The 13,966-nt window shown below is 36.0% G+C and overlaps 1 long non-coding RNA gene across 4 annotated transcripts in view; it reads right to left on the reverse strand.

Moving 5' to 3' along the window:
* LOC140848323 (uncharacterized) overlaps positions 1-13,966 on the reverse strand; it is a 271,710-nt gene that overhangs the window by 171,463 nt on the left and 86,281 nt on the right. For all 4 annotated transcript variants that reach the window (XR_012128987.1, XR_012128984.1, XR_012128986.1 and 1 more), the window contains exon 2: positions 10,417-10,526. This is a non-coding gene — a long non-coding RNA (uncharacterized lncRNA). The remainder of the gene's footprint in view (positions 1-10,416; positions 10,527-13,966) is intronic.

A 13,966-nucleotide genomic window follows, 5' to 3' on the forward strand; every position in this document is an offset into this window, starting at 1 on the left:
AGTGTCAGCAAATCATCTTTTAAAAATGGATATTTCCTGGAACACCTGGTTTATAACAAAGTCATGTGGGTCTCTAAAATCTTCACAGGCCTCTGTGGATTTTTTTTTTTTTAACACCAGGCTTTCTGTTTGCTTAAAAAGATTTCTGAAACCTCCATGGATACCAAGAAGAATAGCCACAGAAGTAACAGGCATGCCTCACTTAAGGAAAATCTGAATTCTCAAGATTCATAAAAATAAGATGTTCAATTACAAAAGGAAATTCCACTATACAAAGGGTTTTAATTACTTGTGTTTCTTTTATTAACTTTTTTTTGGTATCATTAATATACAATTACATGAGCAACACTGTGGTTACTAGATTCCCCCCATTATCAAGTCCCCACCACATACCCCATTACAGTCTATATTCAAAAGCATAATAAGCTGCTATAGAGTCACTACTTGTCTTCTCTGTGCTAGAGGGCCCTCCCCATGCCCCCCCTTACATTATTTGTGCTAATCGTAATACCCTTTATTCCCCTTATCCCTCCTTTCCCACTCCCCCAACCCAGTCCCTTTCCCTCTGGTAACTATTAGTCCATTCTTGGGTTCTGTGATTCTGCTGCTGTTTTGTTCCTTCAGTTTTTTCTGTTCTTACGTTCCGCAGATGAGTGAAATCATTTGGTACTTGTCTTTCTCCGCCTGGCTTATTTCACTGAGCATAATACCCTCTAGCTCCATCCAGGTTGTTGCAAATGGTAGGATTTGTGTTCTTCTTATGGTTGAATAATATTCCATTGTGTATATATACCACAACTTCTTTATTCATTCATCTACTGATGGACACTTAGGTTACTTCCATTTCTTGGCTATTGTAAATAGTGCTGAGATAAACATAGGGGTGCATATGTCTTTTTTGAAACTGGGATCCTGCATTCTCATGGTAAATTCCTAGGAGTGAAATTCCTGGGTCAAACAGTATTTCTATTTTGAGTTTTTTGAGGAATCTCCATACTGCTTTCCGCAATGGTTGAACTAATTTATATTCCCACCATCAGTGTAGGAAGGTTCCGCTTTCTCTGCATCCTCATCAGCATTTGTTGTTCCTAGTCTTTTCAATGTTGGCCATCCTAACTGGTGTGAGGTGATAGTTCATTGTGGTTTTAATTTGCATTTCGCTGATAATTAGAGATATGGAGCATCTTTTCATGTGCCTATTGGCCATGTGAATTTCTTCTTTGGAGAAGTGTCTATTCATATTCTCTGCTCATTTTTTAATAGAGTTATTTGCTTTTTGGGTGTTGAGGTGTGTGAGTTCTTTCTATATTTTGGATGTCAACCCCTTGTCAGATATGTCATTTGCAAATATATTCTCCCATTTAATTACTTGTTTTAATGAAAAACACGAAAAGTAAATTTAAATACAGTGTGAATTTCCCTGACAACTTCAAGCTGATCTCAGACTTCCCCTTTAGCCACAGATTTAGTCAGCCTACACTTTTCTAAAATGATAATCTGATAATATCCTATCAATGGGCTTAAAACCCTCCACAAGAATGTGGCATACAATTCTTCCATTTTCAGCAGAACAGCTTGGAATAGACCAATTCTCTGACTGAAAACAAACAGAAATTATGGATAGAATATTTAAAAAATAATATAGTTGAAGGTACTGAAGAATAACCAAAGCAGTGAGCATTCGGGTGTCAAGATCTGCAGAGAAGGGAAGTGTGCAGCGGGGATCCTAACAGCAGGGACAGCTTTTGCCTCATGTTATTCATCTGCTCAGCTTGACAACAAGCAAGCTCATGGCAGGAACAGCAGATACCAGCAGGGGCATAAACATACCAGGTACCAGTAATGGGTATGAGGCTGTAGCTGAGAGGTTGAAGTTGGACATTAGGGAATCTCAAAGGGCTGAGGGACAAAACATTGGAGTTTAGGGATCACCAATAACAAGAGGTCCCGTCCCAGCAAACATTTCATTCTCTCAGCTGGGAGGTCTGAAGGAGCACATAAAAGAACTGAGCGCTACACAAAACAAACTCACACTCACAAAAAAAAGCCCAGTAGAAATTGGCTCAACTCCAACCCATAAGGAGGTACGTCCCTAGCTCGGCTGACTGCTATAAGCAAAATGAAATCTTCTCAAAGAACTCAGCACCATCAGACCACTCAGTTACCTCTCCCAAGTCTTCACACACAATATTTGACGTTCAATAACATTTGTAAAAATTTTTATCATTCAACTTACCAAGAGTCAAGACTCAATGGCCAAAAAACAACCTAAAAGAAAAACAGATGGCTAAAATAAAATAACTGCAAGAGACTCAGATATTGGACAACTCAGAGATTTTTTTTTAAAAACTGTCAGTCCAAAAAGCTAGAAGATATGAAAAATGTCAGGAGACCACTGAATCTATTTTTAAAAATTAAATGGAAATCGGGGACTCTCTTGTCCCTTCCTGGCTTGAGCTGGGAGCTCTGTTCTCTCACCTTATCTCCAAATAAAAGCCTCTCACTTGCTCTCCTATAAAAAATAAAGAATAAAATAAAAGGCAGACATGGCAGAGAAAAACAATGGAAATCGTAAAACTGAAAAATACAATAACTGTAATTAGAGGGAATAAAGCTGAAGAAAGAATTTGTAAATTGGGAGGTTGGTCATTACCAAACACTAAGATGAAAACAGAGAGATTTTAAAAAGATGAAAATATAATAAAAGATACACGGAATTCAGTGGAAAAGTATGTTACTAAAATTGCCAGAAAGAGGAGAGCAAGAGCACTGTGGAAGCAGTATATGAAGAAATGTTGATACAGAACTTCTCAAAGTGGAAGAAAGACACAAAGCCACAAATTCAAGAATCACTCCAATCACCAAGCCAGATAAAAGTATAAGAACCTACACCTTGGGACCTCACAATAAAAGCACTGAAAGAAAAGAAAAAAGATCTGAAGAGCACCACCCGATACACTATTTTCAAAGGAGCAACAATGAGAAAGACAGTTGAAATCTCCAGAGAAATAATAAAAGTTAGAAGACAATGAAAATATTAAAAATGGTGAAAGAAAGTGCCAAACTAGAATTCCGTGCCCCACAAAAACATCCATCAAGAAAGGAAGAGCTAGAGATACTCTCTAGCAGTTAAAAAGAGGGACTTCCTCACTAGCAAACACATATTCAGAGAAATACTTAAAGAAGAACTACTGGAAGGCAAGCAGGAATCAAAATATGCAGACAAAACTGACTGAAGACTGTATAAAACGACTGTACCATGTGGAATTTCATGTAAACACAAAATTAAAATGAATAGCTACAACACCAAATGCAATAAGGGTGAATGACTCACATAGGTCCTTACATTTTCTGGGAAAAGGTAAACATACCCATTTACATACTTTAATGAGACAAGTATACATGTTCTGCAATCTAGAATTACCATTAAAACAAAAGTACAAAAAACATAGTACACTAGTGAGGGGAAAAGGTAAAGTTATAGGTTGGCATTACACATATAAATATTTAATTAAATGTAAATAAAGTGCTTGAGACAAATATTGTGACTGAATAATGATAATAATTTGAAAAATTAAACTGAACTCTATGCTTTTAAAACAGGCACATGATAAACATAAGGATGTGGGAAGTTTGAAAATAAAATCTGAAACTGATGCATTACACAAAAACAACCATTATGGACTAACTGCATCCCCACAGAATTCATTTATTGAAGGCCAACCCCTAATGGGACAGTATTTGAATACAGAGCTTTTAGGAGGTAGTTAAGGTTTGATGAGGTCATGAGGGTAGGATACAAATCTGAAAACTGATGATCTTAGAAGAAAACAGAGAGCTCTCTCTTTCTCTCTCTCCATGTGCATGCACCAAAGAAAGCCTACGTGAGGACATAGTAGGCCGTCATCTGCAGCAGAAGGGGTGAGGTCTCACTAGGCACCAACCCTACTGGCACCTTGATTGTGGACTTCTAGTCTTTGGAAAGGTGAGAAAGTAAAGTTATGATGTTTAAGCCTCCCAGTCTATGGGATTTTGTTATTCAGATTGAGATTCTAACAAAAAGAAGGCCGATGAATTCATATTAATATCAGACAAATTAGACCTTAACACAGGAAAAAATTACTAGATCAAATATGGGATATAGTACAATGATAAAACGTTCAGCCACTAAGAAGATCAAACAGTTGTTTGGTTTTGCAGTGATAACATCACCTCAAAATATGTAAAACAAAGACTGACAGAACTAAAAGGAGAAATCAACAAATCTGCAATTGTAGGACAGTTCAATACACCTCTCTGAGTGACTGACAGAATACAGAAATGTAAAAATGGAGTTTGAACAGCATAATTAACAAAATTAAACTGACATAGAAATACTGCACTGAACAACTGCTGAAGATAAATTGTTTTCAAGAGCACACTTTTTTTCAAGAACACTTATCTACCAAAATTGACCATATATTATGCCAAAAAGAAAATCACAACAAATTTTACAGAATTGAAGTCATATAGAAAGGCTTATTAGCCACTATGGAATTGAACTATAAATCAGTGATAAAAAGTAACTAGAATATCCCCCAATACAAAATGAATCACTTCAAAATTAATGGCATACATGAGAAATCATAATGGAAATTACAAAGTATTTTGAATTGAACGATGAAAACACAATATACCAGAAGTTGTTGGATTCAGCCAAGGCCATGGTTAAGAGAATATTTATAACTGTAAATGCACACATTTATGAAGAGTAAAGACTGAAAATTTGAGAGCCAAGCATTCACTTCAGAATAGCAAAGAAACTAACTGAAACCCAAGACGTTAGAATGGAAGATTTAAGAGGAGGAATGAATGAAACACAAAATAAAAGTATTACAGAGAGTATCAATAAAGTCAAAACTTGAATCTTTGAAAAGACTTGTAAAATTTATAAGCCATGGGAAGACTGATCAAGATAAAAGATTAAACCACTACCATACATTAGAAGCCAAATCAAATCCTTCCAATATTACAAAGATAATTAGAAATTATTTTGATAATTATTCATTTAGGATGAATTTCATCATTTGGACTTAGAGAAAAAATCTTAGAAAAAAATAACTAGTAAATCTGACACAAGAACCAGTGGACATTCTAAAAAGGATTTTATCTAGGAAACAGAGTAAATCAGGAAATTAAAAAAACTATAATAACCTTGCCAGAAAGAAAGCTTAAGAGCTCAAATTCCTGCTTCACTGGATCAGATAGTTCACTGACCTAATTATGATTGTCCATCAAAAGTCTACAAGAAACTTTATGATTAATGAAGAAATATTTGCTTCTTCCTTTTTAAGACTGGAAATAGTCTTTAAAAATGAGAATATCTGATATCATTTTTGTTAACATTGTTATTCAAAATATAGAACAGGAAATAAAATAAGTGGATTAATAATTAAGAAAAATAAATAAGTGGATTAAAAATTGGGAAACTTAAATGATCAATATTGAAAATATTTTAAATTTTGGACTTAAAAATTTGGAGAAAAGTGGCAGCTACTTGATTTGGAAACTCTCCCAGCAAAAACTCTCCTACCAAGATAGATCTTAAAATCAAAAAGAACACAAACCACACATGAGCTTTGCCTTCAATTTTACTAGAAAGAAAGATCTTAAGCTTAATGATTAGTTATCTTTAAGGAGAAAAGAAAATAAATCTAACAGCGTTCCCTTCTTGCTTGCCACTACAAGTTTGTATGCAGGTAGAGAGCAATTAGTAGAGGAATGGGAAGGTTAGACAAAATACAGGTTGAAGGTACTCCCACTGGCTCCATCTGGAATAATTTGAGCACCAAAATAATTAAATACAGTAGTAAACTATGAATCAAGGAAAGCATGGAAACCTTTAAGTCCAAAAGATGATACCTAGATGCAGAAATATATTGGAGAAGAAAGGAGGGCTCTTTCATACTCTGCAATGCTGAACACCAACTGGTAAATATGGAGAGAATGTCAGAATTGGAAAATTATCATTTTGTGAATTCCTAGAAAAGCCTGGATTGGCCAAGAATAATCAATGGATGCTAAACTCAGGGAAGTATTTGACAAGGAACAGAATATTCAAGTGGCCTTAAAGTGTCACTACAAAGAATGCTTAGTAGTTGAAAAGAAAAATTACTAATTGTTCAGTGGAGAAACTGAATTCTTTGACAACGTGATCAAAATTAATGTCACCAGCAAGAAGCAGATGAACACCGTGTTCCTCTGGATGCAATACTCTGAGAAGCACACAACTTTTCTTATGTAAGCTGATTCTGATCACAAGAAAATGTCACATTACCCAAAGACATCCTGTTACAAAAATTAGAAACTTAAAAAAGTCAATGTCATAAAAAGGCAAAATGTTGTGAATACATTTCATACTAGAGGAGACTGAAAGAGACATGGACACCACATGTATTCCTGGTATTAGATTAGATCTTGAGCTGGAGAAACAAAAAGTTCTGTGAATGACCTGGTTGGGTCAATTTACAAAACTGGAATCATTGTGTAAACTACATTATTCTATCAATGTTAAATTAACTGAAGTTGATAATTATATTGTTGTTATATAAGATAATGACCCTATTCTTAGGAAATACACACTGAAGTACTTATTGGTAAATTGTCATCACATATGCAAATTATTTTCAATGTGACTAGACAGAAATATAACACACATATACCTAGAGAACAGAAATAGAGAAAATGTTTAAGCAAATACAAGATAAAGTGTTAACAAGAAGTGAATTTGGGTAAAAGGCATTATGAGTGTTTTTTGCATACTTACTTTTGAAGCATTTCTGTAAGTTTTAAATTATTTCCAACTAAAAAGTTTAAAAATGGTTATATCATCATTATATGCAGGTCATGGGCCTCTGCTTATGGTCCTAGAAATTTTAAATGACTTTACAAATAATATTTTATTAATCATTGAATGCATTTATCTACATACACAAATACACACCTATGTACACAGACAGGTGCACCTATGTGCACAGAAACAATGTTGAATAGAAGAGATACATATGTATACATATATATGCATGTATCTCAATTATATTTAAATGTTATTTCTACATACGAGCAACAAATGTATAGAAAAAAACTTAACAGCACCAAAAAAGCCCCTCATCAAACAGCCAATAATAAATCTATGAAAAAATCAGTCTCTATATTGAAAATGAATGGAAATCAAACCAAAACAAAAAATAAAACATCAGCAAGAAAATTAAATATCTAAATAAATGGAGAGATATGCCATACTATATTTATTGATTGGAAGATTCCCTATTGTTATGGTGTCCATTCTCCTCAAATTGATACATAGAATTACAATCAAATTTTGGCAGATTTGAGTGTGTGTATGCAATTGAAATGGTGACGCCACTGCATGGGTGTGTAAAAGGCCAAATGTTTCAAATCAGTTTTCAAGAACAAAGTTGGTGGATTTATGCTAACTGATAACTAGATTTATCAAGTTTCAGTGATTAAGATGCTATAGAATTGGCACATGTATTGACAAACAGATCAATGGGCCGCAAGGCAGACATGAATCCATGCATACTGAATTTGAATTTATGACAAAAGCAACACAGTTACACAGATGTGAAGAAAGGCTGGCCTTCTGGATAAATCTGGTGGGGTCAGTTGGATATTCCTATAGAAAGAAATAATCTTAATTCATAGTTTCCCAGCTCCATACACAAAGTTCAACTCAAAGTGCATTGTAACATATATTTTCTTGATGGGATTGGTAAAGATTTCTTACACAGTACATGGAAGGCAATAATCATGTAGAAAAAGATAAATTATACTACATTAAGAACTTATGCTTATCAAAATCATCATTAAGAGAATAAAGCATCAAGTCAAAGTGCAAGAAAAGATATTTGTAATATATGTAATTGATGAAAGGCTTATTTCCAGGATATGCATAAAATCCTTATGAGCACTAAGAGATCAAATCCAGTAACATGAAGGGCAACAAACTTAAGCAGGCACTTTACAAAAATAGGTATCCAAACTGCAAATAGATACATAAAAAGGTTCTCAACTATGTAAGCCAGGAGGGAAGTGAAAATGGAAACAAGATATTACTATACACCCACCAAATTGGCTAAAAATAAAATAAATGACCAAAACCACATACTGGCAAGAATATGGAGCACCTGAAACTCTCATCCAGTGTTGGTGGGAGTATAAAGCTGTACAGTCACCTTGGGAAACCTTTCTGCAGTACAGACTAAAGCTGAACATAGGCGCACTCAGTGGTCTTCGTTGGTACGTACACAACAGAAATGCATACACAGGTTTTCCAAAACCATGAATATTCAGAGCAGCACTATTTGTAATAATCAACAAGCTGAAAAAAACCTACCATCAGTAGCATAAATGAATTTGATATATTCATAAAATGATAAACCACATATCAATGAAATGAAGTACCCTACATACAACAGGAATTGATCTCACAAACATCATGTTGAATGAAAGAATCCAAGCACAGCCGAGTATATAATGTTAGCTGATCTATGGCATTTGAAATCAGATAGTGGTTATCCTGAGGGAAAAGGAGAGGGCATACATAGAGTATCTGGACTACTGGTAATGTTCTGCTTTTTTAATCAAGGTACATATCACGTGAATATGCTTCCCACATTATAATTCCTCAGTCCACACTGTGATGAAATCTGCATATTTTTATTTACACTATACCTCTCTCCTCCTCATACACACACACACACACACACACACAAACCTCTATATTACCCACCACACACAGCCCAAATTTTGCTACACTCAGCGTAGAACAAACTGCGATATTAACCAACTGCCCCACAGATCTCAGTAGCCTTCTAAGGCAGACGTTTCTTTCTCACTCATTTATATGTTGGCCATGGGTTACCTTCTGATATGGTGTAATATAAAAGTGTGATGGCAGGACCACAGACTAGCTTTTCATCCTCCTTTCTGATAGGGCATATCTCACTCCTTGCTCACACCACACTGACCAAAACAATTCATGCAGGCAAACTTGGCATCAGTGAAGTGGGGCGAAACCAGGGAGGGATGCCAGAAGCAACAGCTCACCAGGATTTCCACGATCTTGCCCTGACCACATCAGCAACCTTATCTTCTGTACTGATACTTTAAGTTCCAGTGACAATGAGTTGTTTCTTATTCTCTACAGCCATTCTGCTATCCCTGAGCTCCAAGCTTTTGATTACCCTGTCCCCCTGCCTAGAACACCCTTTTATTGTACTTTTTTTACCTGGCTAAATCCTACTCAGGGTTCTTTGAGACGTAGTTCAGGTAATTAGATGCACGATACTCAAATTATTTGAAACCTCGTGAAATGGACAGAGGTGTAGCATCACAGATGTATCGATAAACAATAGGCAAACCTAACAATGTGTAGTGGATAACATTTCTGGTTTCTCCTCTTCCATGAAACTTCTTTTGAGCACTTCTGGGCAAGGTAGGTAGCCCTACTCCAGATAAAGTCTGTGCATCTCTCTATTACTGCCCATAACTAGGCTTCTGTAATACCCAATTACAAGGCTGTCACCCCAACTTGACTACAAGCCACCCAAACTAAGGACAATGTGTCACTAAACACTGTTTCTCCAGTACATTGTAGGTGCTCAATAAAAAACTGTGTTACTATCTGATTCAACTCACGTTGGGCAAATCATGTAATCTATGGAAGGCAAAGGTGACTATTATAACTCCAAAGCTATCATCTATGATTTCTATTATATTAATGTCCCACTTTTCTTCAGCATAACTGTTTTAAGGTCAGGTAATTTTCTACTAGATTCTGGGTCTAGTGGGCATACCAATCTGTGAACAGTATACAAGTTCACTGTGCATAAATTAATAGAATACAAATATCCTTGAAATCCTGGAGGTAAGTTGCTTGGCAAATGCTGTATTAAAGTAGAGAGATGTCTCACCTATTAGCACCCACTCCATACAGCTGCTAGGAAAAATCACTCACTTGGGAATATTTAAAACAGATAAAATAGTGAATGTGGGTAAAATAAGCCACTGAGTATTAAATGGATGATAAATGACCAATAGAAATATTCATCTCAACTCTCCTTTGAGAGTTAGTGAATCATTTATGTTTTCCCATATATCTTCCTGGCTCTGCCCCTTAAGATGACAGAGAAATGATCATTGGAAAAATACCACCACACACACCTTGATGAAGGCATTAAGAATCATTTATCACAGCCACCCTAATTATACAGTATGACTTTTTCAAGTAATTCTGAGAAAAACAAATGGAGAGTGAAATGTCGTGGGCTGTCCCTGCTGGCCTTGCCCCTGGGAACACCTCGCGGTGCTCCCTTCTGAGACGTGGAGCCGCCCACCCCTTCTGGCCCCACGTACCTCAAGCAATAACTGTGACTTCTCATGTCATTCTACCGACTTCAGCATTTCACTTTCCTCTGTGAGTAACACTTCATTTACGCAATGCTTCTGTTTCCTTATTTCAGCATCTAAAAATAAACATATACATTACATTGTGCTAAGACTTTCATCTTCCCTTCAGCTCAGTTTTTCCCAACTAATGTGAGGACTGAGAACACCTTAGAGTCACATCATGAGTCACAGCATCAAAAACATTAGCAGCTAATACCATGTGCTTTCCATGTGCTGTGTACTGTGTTCAGTGCTTTGAGTATACAGAGCCCCCCGGAAATCTAGCAGTCACCCTGTTGGTACATGACTCATAAATCCTACTGGCAGATGAGTAAAAACACCTGGAGATATTATGTCACAAACCTAAAGTCATTTAAGTGAATGTTCACAGATTAGATTTTAGTTTTGAAATCAGAGTATTTTCTTATCCACAATACAATAATGCCTTTTGATATTCTGACTGTTTTAAGAGAGTCCCTGAATAAAACTTGTTAGACACTTGCTTAAATAAATTAGGAACACAAAAATCTAACAGTGGTAGAGCCTGGCATTTTGCAACAAAGAACAATCTAGTGGCTGGGGATGAACTTGGCCTTTATTGTGCAATCATTTACTAATCATTTGTCTAAGTCCTTCATGAATGAAAATTGTCTTTTTTTTTCTCATACATTCCCTGGGTCTAGAAAGGATACCTGTAAACTAGAGATTATTTCTGTTGACATTTTTTCCTATACTTTACATCCTCCTGCCAAGCTTCTTGCTCCTGTGTTTTGGACTTGCACTAGAAAGCCCAGTTTCACCTTTAGACATTCTCTGACTTTTAACCCTATTTCCAGTCAGCCTTGAAGACTAAAAAGTCTATGATTTGTGCTTATATCAAAACTGTTCCATTTATGTGGTTTTTCAAGCTAGCAAGTAATTTTTCTTTCTTTCCTTTTTTTTATTAAGGTATAATTGATACACACTCTTATGAAGGTTTCACATGAAAAACATTGTGGTTACTACATTCACCCATATTATCGAGTCCCCCATACCCCATTGCAGTCACTGTCCATCGTACTAAGATGCCACAGAGTCACTACTTGTCTTCTTTGTCCTATCCTGCCCTCCCCATGACCCCCCCGCTCCACACCATGTGCTAGCAAATAATTTTCCATATACAGATGGTTTCAGCAATTCCTAGGAAACAAAACAGTTCACTTGCCAAGATTAACCATCCCCCCAGAAAAATTATTACCACTATTAATTTATTTTGCAAAATATATTTTGAGAAATAGCAACAGAAACTACAGCCCAGTGCTTTGTAAGTACATAAATTTAAATTTAAAAAGTAGGAATTAATAACAATTGTGGCTACTTTCACTGAACTCTCAAGTACTTGCTAGAGATCTTTGCATGTAACACCTCATTTAATCCTCAGGACAACCCCATAAACTAGGAAGTTGGAGTATGTCCTATTTATTCATTACGGATGTTTTGTAAATTCACAGCTTCAAACTTATTTCTTCTGAGTTTTACCTTCCAATATGTACCCCATTGTTTTAGCTTTTTGACAATGTTTTGAATTCTGGCATTCACCTACTTCTGAGCATTAGGTCAAAATTGGTGCCACTGTTACCTTGCTCTTTCTCTGGTGTGTGTGTGCACACACATACACATAATTTTTCTTGTTTTCCTAACAAAGCACTATTTGTTTTTTTAAATAAAGATAAAGGATATTTTGCTCCTGTTATTGACACACTAAGTATATTATTGCCTTAGCTGCTGCTTTTATACAAAGTACCCCAGGATAACTTGGACGGAAAGGAGAAGAGTTCTGAAAGTTTTAAATGCATTCAGTGTAAGATTCATTAGGAGTTCACAGGGGACGCATTCCTCAGAATATCCCAACAGCTGAAAAAGGTTCCTACATTTTGTTTTTAAGCACATAAGCTGTTTCTGGTTTCCTTTCAGGGGCAGTATAACTGATACCAAAATGAAAATGTCAAAAACCTAGCTGTCCATTTCAAACTCATACTCTAACTCAGGATATATGGTCTCCATGGAATCGGAACATTAGTGCTACCAAATATATGACATCCAGCTAACCTTAAAGAAAACTGTTACTTTCTAACACAGAGATTCTTATGCCTCAATTCATAGGCAGCCTCTGGACGATATATGAAATGTAGAATCCATGCAAAACACTATGCAGATGTGCACTTTGGAGACGATTATTTTATTCTCAAAGGGGTCTGTGACACGAAGGAGATTATAAACCACTATTCTCTTCTTTCCAGCTTTACGGAGATGCCATTGACATACACATGGTACAAGTTTAAGGTGCACAATGTGTTGATTTGATACACTTATATCCTGCAAAATGATTACCACCTACCCTTAGCTAATGTCCCTCCAATGTCACATGATTTCCCTTTCTTTTCTGTGGTGAGAACATAAAATGTACTCAGTAACTTTTAAGTATATAATATTACTAGCTATAATCATCAGGCTATACATTAGATCCCCAGAATTAATTCATCTTGTAACTTGAAGTTTATGCCATCTGACCAACATCTCCCCATTTCTCCCACTCCCCAGCCCCCAGTAATCACCATTCTATTCTTGACAAACCACAGTTCTTAAAGCAAAATACTGAGATTAGGATTCTCACAATACTGTTATCAGTTTTCTTCTAATTCATATAATACCTATGCACAGGCAGAAAAAAAGACCTCTTCCCACTTATTCCTGCAAGTACAGATGATGTATTAAATAGAAAATTCTGGATAGTATACATGGTCATCTGTTCTGCCTTCAAACAGAAATGGCAGCATGCTGTAATAACTGAAAGTTCATGATGGGGGAGGCAGGACTTCAACACACCCTGAGCACCTCCTCTGTGAAGGGCTAGTATTAGGGACACTAACAATTGTCACCTAACCTTAGTCTTAAAGTTACAATACGGGATTCGCTGAATTCCCACTTTACAAATGAGAAACTGACTCTTGCTCTAAGTCACAGAGCTAGTGAGTTGCCAAAATGAGTTTCAAATTATAGTCTGTACCTGACTGAGTAAGCGGAAACCTTTGCTGCCTGTGGCTGCTTTCCGGATCACTTTCAAGGGAGACTTAGGATAGAGGAATGCAGACTGCCGTGCAGGAGAAACATTTATGTCGACTGATAGGGCTACTAACCTTAAGCAGTGATTTGAAGAATATAAGAAAAGGCCTTTATCTCACATCACCTTTCTCAAAGGGTGAGCACTGATGAAAATTTGAGATAAAAGGGAAAAAGAAGCATATTTTTGTATCATTTGAAATTACACAGGTGGCTATTAGAATATCTAAGAATAATGAGATTTCCAAATCCAAAAGAAGGAAAGAATTGGAAATAGTACAAAATGAACCAAAATCTCATTGAGTCAGTAGATTTACAAATAGAAAAACCACAGTTACACAGGCTAAAAAATAAGTAAGAGAAAAATCTGCATTAGGAACCACCAAAGAAGCATTATTACATATACAGCAGGAATTCA

This window comes from Manis javanica, chromosome 3 (assembly GCF_040802235.1).
Source record: "Manis javanica isolate MJ-LG chromosome 3, MJ_LKY, whole genome shotgun sequence".
Lineage (NCBI taxonomy): Eukaryota > Metazoa > Chordata > Mammalia > Pholidota > Manidae > Manis > Manis javanica.